Source organism: Sorghum bicolor, chromosome 4, assembly GCF_000003195.3.
Source record: "Sorghum bicolor cultivar BTx623 chromosome 4, Sorghum_bicolor_NCBIv3, whole genome shotgun sequence".
Taxonomy (NCBI): domain Eukaryota; kingdom Viridiplantae; phylum Streptophyta; class Magnoliopsida; order Poales; family Poaceae; genus Sorghum; species Sorghum bicolor.
Window position 1 is genome coordinate 40,980,345 of NC_012873.2, and position 8,593 is coordinate 40,988,937.

The 8,593-nt window shown below is 39.4% G+C and overlaps 1 long non-coding RNA gene across 1 annotated transcript; it reads left to right on the top strand.

The window, feature by feature from the left end:
- Positions 205 to 4,100, top strand: LOC110435119. Its single transcript, XR_002452785.1, has 5 exons — positions 205 to 467; positions 1,209 to 1,592; positions 1,767 to 1,864; positions 2,036 to 2,092; positions 3,726 to 4,100. It is a non-coding gene; the product is annotated as an uncharacterized LOC110435119 (long non-coding RNA).

Below are 8,593 nucleotides of genomic sequence, written 5' to 3' on the forward strand. Positions count from 1 at the left end.
CTTGGCTACGTCACCCAAAATTCCCACAGCGAGCCACGTCTCCCTGAGTAGATTCGCTTGGCCAATATTCGGCCACATCGCTCAGAATTCCTTTCCCGTGGAGACGATTGAGCCACGTCGCTCCCAAATTGTATCCAATAAATTAGTGCCCCCTCCCCTCTCGCAAAAAATCTCTCCCACGCTCGACCTCTCCCTCCTCTCAGACCATGCTGCCGCCGCCGCCGCTCGCGCCGTCATCGTTGCCCCAACCCACGCCTCCCGTTCCCCTTCCTCTCCCTCTCTACTTCTCCCTTGATGTGGTGGCACAACAGCAAGCCCTGGTGGTGGCTGCCCCCAGGCCGCACGGCCGCATGACGCGGCGCCGGTGGGCAACGCCGGTGGCCGTGATTGTCGCCCGCCCCCCGCTCCGCCTGCACAGCCTCCTGCAAGCCGTACACGTGGCTCTTGCTCGATCCGTCTGCTCGCTGGTTTGCTCCCTCTCTCTCTTTCTCTCTCTCTCTCTTACTGCACTAAGTCTGCAGTCGCATTGCTTTGCGATTTGGATGAAATCCAATAGGCCAAGATCAATTTGAGTCTAGATCTATTGTTCTTGCCCTTTTTGGTTACAAATCTACTACTTTACTGCATTTTTTATGCATCACCCGTGCTGATAAAAAAATTATATAGTTCATATGTCTTCGTGCTGATAAAAAACTTCCTATTGAGAATCTGATGTTGTTTAGATTAGTGATAATTAGGTTAAGGAACCTACTCTATTATTTCACCTATACACACTTGGATGATTCCACTTTACTGTGATCGATGGTTGTATATTGAGTTCATGGAACTAGTGCCTTCCAAAATGTCTTCCTGAAGAATATCTTGATGTTGTATGGTTTGTAGATGCAATCCTGTGTGCTTGATACAGTTGCATTTACTGAATGTATGTCTGCTTATGAGCCACTATTACTACTTTTTTGGTCACTGTGAGCAAGGGTCATTAGTTGCAGTTTGTTGGGTTCCCAACCTATTGTTGCCATCTCTTTTGTGCATATTCAACGGCAGCACCTTGCTGACGTAAGTTGTCTTCATCTTCTATATGATCGTTTACTTAAAATGCAAACCTACACAGCCAAACCATGGCACCAATCAGAATCTAAGAATTCAATTTCTCAAGCAAATCATAGTTTACAAGTTATCATTTCTCTCTTTTTTTTTGCTTTTCTCAGATAAAAGAGGTGGACTTCAGGTTCAAGGAACAAGAACATGAACCATCAGTTGTGGAATTAAATTTCAGCTATACAAACATGTTATAGATCGGTTTTTGTCAATATTACTATTATTTGTTTCGTCAGATCAGGCTGAAGGAGCAAGAACTAAAGGCAACTCTTGAATCATGTGCTATCTTCAAATATATTATATAATCGAATTTGTAACCAACTTCCTGCCTTTTATTTTCAAAACAAAAAAATTATGATTTCCCAACAGTCCTGCATTTATTTTATATATTTTTTCCCTTTCTTAGACCATGTTTTTTTAACTTTACTTACGTTAAGGAGCTGAGGCTAAAGTTGAAGGAACGAGAACACCAACACTTAGTTGTGGAACTAAAGGTATACTCTCTATAAATGTTGTGCTATCTACCTTTTATTCAACTAAAATGTTGTGCTAACTGGCTTCAATTCAAGTACATGTTCCCATATAAAGTACTTTTGAATACATACAATGAAAATTCACACTTCCTATTACTGTTTTTGATTAATTGATTGATTTATCCCTTTGTTTAGTTCTTTGGGGACTACAACAAACTCAGGTTCTACCCTCTTAAAACCAGGATGATAATGATGTCTTTGCCCACGGTGCAGTAAAAATTCCTCAAAAAAAGGTGATAGCTTCTCTCCATTTATTGTGATCCCCGTGATTTACATAATTCTTTTTGGGTTGTTTGATCTGAATGCCTCCTCATTTTGTGCTTGCTGCCATTGGAATACTGTTTTCCATCTGATTGTTCTAAATGTGGCTATCTAATGTTGCTTTTTTCCTCCTGCCTATGTAGGTTATTACGGCTACACTGAAGGGCTTATTTCTCTTTTTCTAAAGTGTGACATATCTGGTATGTTGTATAAATACCACCTCATTCTTTTCTATTAGCTACCTGACTTTTTATCATATTTTGCATAGTTAAGATGGTGACCAGAATAGTAAAAAAACCAGTGCAGGACCAAAAAAATGGTCTTCAGATTGTTTGGCAATGTGCTATCCATACTGTGTGTCAAATTCAGTATAGTGGAGTTGCTTCCTTCGGTGCAGATGCAACATCTTGTGTTAAAGTGTTATTGGTTCCTCCATTTGCTATGTGTTAAGTGTTTTTTTAGAGGTGCTAAGTGTTAAGTGTTAGGCGTATACAGTTGTTGGCGTTCAAAAAAATAAGAACTTCCTCATTTTTAGATGGCTAAAAATAGAGGTATTTATGTTCCAAGATGTTTCTTTGTATATTTCTATTCTTCCCTTATATTATCTTCGATCCAATTATTTCCCACAACACATTTACTGTTTGTGTCTACATATGCTTCTCTATGCCTTTGACACTTACCAACAACCTACAATTTCCTTTGTGTTGGTAAAAAAATTCAGTATATTTATATCCATCCTTGAGCAAGGACAATACATATAGTTGCCTATGATTTTACATGTATCGTCGCCCACCTTCAGTTTGTGTGCTAAAGTTGAAAAGAGTTCATGTTTCTCCCAAAGTTTGATTGCAGGAAAGGGACAAAGTTTATATGCCCCTCACTATATTGAAGTCCTTTTATGACTATAACTTATCTTGTGCTAATTCAAAGATTGCTATGCATAGGTGTTTGAAAAAGTCTTTTCTCCTTATTTTAGCTCCATAAATATTATCTAATGGCTACCAAATTTATTCTTTTATCACAATTTAGGGATTCCATAGCATATTCACTACTTTATTAGTCAAGGATTAGAAGTAATGAACCATATCAATTCACAAAAAGAGATAAGGCAGTGTGCATCCATAAATTAATATTTGTAAGCACACAGAGGTAAGCTATTTGTACACATAATTATTTTTGCTTTTTTCACACAATACTATTTTTTCCACAACATGCTGTAACATTTAAGTCTGCAAAAGTGTTGATAAAATTTTCAAGAACTTTCTCTAGAGTTAATTTGACTGAGTATATTATCTTAGTGATAGTTAGATTGTGATAAAAATGATGTGTTTTTTGTGATTACCTTTTATGTGATGCTAGCAAACTTAATTCAGGTAAATCAGTATGCATATATTGTTGGGGTGCATGTGTGATAATTAATACTAGTATGGTTCTTGTGCTCCTATCCTATACCCCTGGAGGTAATGGTCCTCCCATTAATTTGTGATATTTCATAAATCAGTTCTCAATAAACCTTTGTCCAGTTATAAAATGATGAGGCTCAAATCATGTATGCTTTTACTTTATGCAAACAGAAGAACACAAACCTATGGAACTTATCAATTTGAATTTGTTCATGCACAATTGATCCAGTTGACCAGTACACAGTTTGATTAGTAGCAGCTTTTTTTAGTTATTCTCTATATATTCGGTCTGTTCCTTGGATTAGGATACAAAGCATTAATAAGGTTTTATTTGCCTTTTCAGTTCGAGCACTATATCATTTGTAGATCTTTTTATAGAGTTAAGATAAAGGTACTAATTTTTAGTTTACCATCCTTTCAATTTTCTTAGCCTAAGTGAATCAAGTTGTATTAACAATCAAGAAGTGCAAATTGATACAAATCAAGCTAGTTCTAGTGGCTCTTATGATGATGACCAAAGTCAAAGTCAAGCTAGTGGAAACAATCAACTCCCAATACTCCAATCTACAAGCATAGCAAGAGATCATCCATTAGATCAAGTCATTAGTGGTATTCAAAGAGGTGTACAAACAAGATCAAGGCTAGCATCCTTTTGTGAGCACTATTGATATGACCATGCCACCAAGCAAGATGTCACAAGCTCCAAGTCAAGCTACATCCACTCAAGTTTTACCTACGCCGAGACCAGCCCAAATTATCAATGGACCGATTACACGTAGTTGTGCAAAGAAGCTACAACAAGAGGTTCACGCGCTACTTTGTGAGATTCATTTTAACATTAATGAGAATTATATACTACCTAAGTGTTGTACCTTGATTGTACTCAGGTATATAGAAGAAGAGAAGGATGAATCGGACCCTGATGAACAGACCAGTGCAAGTTCCAGAAGAAGTCAAAAACGTACCAGTGGAAGTCAAAAACGGACAAGTGCAAAGAAATCTTCATAACTTTTTACTCACAAAAGCTATGAAGGTCTATGAGGACTTGTTGGAAAGCCTGTCGAGTCTACTTTCCAATGAATCTAGTGGCGACCAGTTTGGATACTCCATATTGCCTACAGACCAAAATTAGTACAGTCTGCTCAGAAGGTCAACAGTCTGTCGTGACAGAATGTTGGTACAACTTGCCAAGTAAAACTGTACCAATGTACAATGTTTCGTGCTAGTTGGCATACATTGCTGGAAAGTTTTGTGAGTCTAGTTTCACACCCAAGAAACGGTTCATCATTTGCACTTCCCAATAAGAAGTTATGGTCAGTTTATTGAAAACTGCTCTAGAGGCCAACAGTCAGGCGAAGCTAGTTTGGGAATCTATTTCGAGGGGACCTTACACATTGCCTTCCCTCAGAAACTCTATTTTGTTTTCATACCTATCTAGCAGGGCTGTTGCTAGTATAAATACCCCCTAAGACTCTTTGTAATGACAGACTTTTGATAATTGAAATAAAGAACCCCTTTTGTTCAGCTGCGTGCTAACAAATTCAGAGAGTGATCTCTACCCCTTTGCTCTTGTGATTTCCTCATGGGATTACATAGGCGGCGGCTTCATCCGCTACCAATTGGTGCTCCTACTCCCTTCAAGGTATTCCTTGATTGATTGTAGGTTGTGTTGGTTGGTTCTTTGAGAGTGTGGTTGGGCAAATCCTCGATTCAGGTTGCCGGTTAAAGATGGTGGTTGGCTTCGAGTTTTATTTGCCAGGTTGCACTAGTTATCACTGCTTGCAGCAAGTTATCCTATTGTTCTTCAGCTAGTTATCGGTGTTCTTCCTACGTCATGAAGATCGAGACAACGTGTCACATCATCTGGTATCAAAGCTTACCACGGTAGAAATTTTATCCCTAACTACATATATATTTTTGCTTCGTCCTATCCACCAAAAAGCCAAAAAAATATATTGCTTAGACCTTTGTTTCAATATGCTATTTTAGTGAGTTCGGTTAAGTTGTAGTCTATTAGAGTCTTTGTGTTAGTTGCTGATCATTTATCCTTTGCGTGTTCTTTGTGCCTCTTTTATATATAAAAATCCCCACAAAAAAATTTTCTATAGCCTATATCATCCTTTGTGTTAACTTTGATCCTATCTAGCTAGTGGTTGTTGTTTTATTTCTGTCTTTAGTTGTGCAAGTGTCATAATCTGATCCCTGTGTTTAGTTATATATAAAAAAAGAAAAAAAAGTGTGTAAAAAAAATAGAAAAGGAAGTGCAAAAAAAAGTGAAGTGATAAAAAAGTTGACAAAGGTTCTTGGTTTCTGTGCACAAGTGCTGAAAGTTTCATATCAAGTTCTGCAACCAGTTTGCTATCTTTGTTTGGTGCGAAACTTTGATTGGGTCTAATTGCAACACTTGCATCTCAATCATACTCCTTGTTTGCATCAAATCTGAATTTTTTTTGCACGTGTGTGTGATCATTTACTTCTTTCATATCTTGTGGTCAGCACTAGGTAGAGAACTTCTAGTTTGGATCATTACTTAACTTTACAACAACTAGAATTCAGATTGCATTCCTTGTTAATTTTTCCCCACCAAGCTCCACATAAAAACCATCGTAATCGGTACTTTCTATTCTTGTATTCGCCTCGCCATCACTTTCAGTTGCCACCGCACATTTGTTTTCTTTGTAATCTGCATTAGAGGAATTCATAAGAGCTTCGGTGGTTAGAGAGGTGAGTTGCGAGAGCCACCAAATTTTCATATTCCACAAATACAAATTATTTGTATTCAGCTAACCTTACAGAAAGATGGGTGATAGCATAGAGGATTGTGTCACTATGGCACAACTACAAGAAATATGTTGATACATGATGGTTTTCTGGTGACAGTTTGTGAAACCGTCATCGCATACTGAATCTATGACGATCTTGTGACGGTCTGAGAATTAGGTAGTAGCTTTGTGACAGTTTAAACTAAGGGTCACTATCTCAACTAACTAAATCTATCTCGAAATTATGGCTCTACACAGAATCTTAGATTTATCTGATCAATTTTGGTGATTATTATTTGCAGCCTAACATTTGGAGTTATTATTATTTGCACTTAGAGTTAAAATTATTTCTCAAAACAAAAGAAAAAGGAAAACTCTAAATTATGTGTTGATCCCAACGGCTCATATGCCCATCAGCATAGCCTGTTCGGCCCACAATTCCCAAATTCCACCAGCGCCGTCACCCACCCTCATGCTTCTAGGGTTTCCTCATCCCAAATTCCCAATCCGCACTCCACTCCACCAGCGCCGTCACCCACCCTCACGCGCGAACGTAGACCTCACCTTCCCCACATCGTGGTCGCGGCCTCACAGGTTGGCATCGCGCCTGTGCTTCTGGCCTTCCCAGCCATGGCGAGCGTGGCTCCTCCACTCGCAGCACGCCTCCCGACTCCCTCAGGAGGCTAGGTCTGCTCCCCGACGCCTGAAGCCTGTTTCCTCGTCTCCAACTTTGGCCTCCCTGTACCGGCACCGAAGCTCCGACCTAGGACGACGCTGAGGCCTCCAGTGTCCAGCCTTCCTCCACTCGCGGCTCCCCAACGCCAGCCGCCGGCCTCCCTGTGACCCCGGTGACCCTAGCACCCTGCAAGCACAACCCAGATCCACATCAGAGCAGGCCTGATCTGCACTGGGAAGGCTTCGACCCGGTGCCTTCATCCACAAGCTCGACGCGCTACCGGTCGAGGAGACGAGCTCAGATCTGATTGCAACACCAAGGTAGAGTACTACTCCATACAATTCATTTCCACGCTGATTGCTTCATGGCCATAGGGGAAAGCGGCGAAGAAGGGGAAAGCGGCAGAGGAGAAGCGGATACTGATGGCAAGAACAAGAATCCAGCATACGTGCTCGTGCGTCAGTTGCAAGAAGCACAGACAAAAATGGCATCATGCTTCATTCTTTGAGGTTTTGTTTCTATAGACTGGTGTGGATTTACTATCTCAATCTAGTGCTATCTGGTGACTGAGTCCTTGTTCAGATTGAGATGTAGATGACAGACTGGTAGATAATATATGCCGTTGAAGCTGCCTGCAGACTAAATAAACAAATTTGTATCTTGTGCTACTAGGAATGAAATTTACATGGTTGAAATCGGGCATATCTCATCATATAAGGATAGGATAGGTCTTGGCTGAACATGGAAATTTCTGATCCTTTACATGAAAAAGCTACATTGATGTTTTTTTATTGTCGATAGTAGTATGGCGAATGGAAAATAAGTATGTATGAATATGGTTTGTTGCAGGGCTGAGGAGATGTGGGAAATCTGAAGGTTATCAAGCCCTTACTGACACATAGCAGCAAGGCAACACGGGCCTAGATAAGTTGTCTTGCAAGTTTCACAATTTCTAATACATTGCCTTGATTACTCAAGTTTGATCTGATTTTCAAGAAGATTCTGGCAATAATATGAATTATCATATAAACAATAATAAATTGTAGTAAACAACTCAACGCTACATGCATACCCTGATTTTGCAGTTTTGCTAGACATTGTGAGTTTATAACTGTTTAGACATTAATGAAACTTGACTTCACTTCTGCAGAATTGATGCACCTATATTCTTATAATTTATCTATCCAATTTATATGTTTTCCTTTGACAATTTTGCTGCTGTCCTTGATGTGTGTTACTCCTGCCAATCTTAATTTTATACAATTATTATTATGCTTCTAGCAGGCCGTGAAGCAGCCTGGCAATGATAGCGAGCAGTCAGCCAACTTCAGCAATGCGGTGAAGTCCAGGGTCTCTGATCTGAATGATATATGGATCTGGTAAGGTGGTTTAACTCTCTAATCTTCATAATTTTTCCATCCCAAGTTATATGTACCATGCATCTTTCTAGTGGTATTGCTATTGTTTCTTCGATCTATAAAAGGTGTCTGTTTTTTGTCCACTGGACGCAATGCAACAAAATACTACAGAGAGGCATATTACACTTAGTATTAGAATTTGGTTAAATACTAAAGGGTGTGTTTAGTTTTCATGGAATGCAAAATACAAAATGCCAGTTGTGTGATGTAACTGATTGTTTTTTGGTTTATGTACATATTTGATTTACCAATAATTGAGAATGTACTTTTTAACCATTAACATTTTTGTGTTATATCTCCTTGTAGGATACCCTAGTCATCCCAGGCATATTCAAAGTGGCGCTTATGGTTCTCACTGCAGAAATTTCCATGAAGACAACACTAATTTGTAATGAGCTGATGAAGGTAGCTACGTACAACAAACTACTGCTGGGAAGGCTCT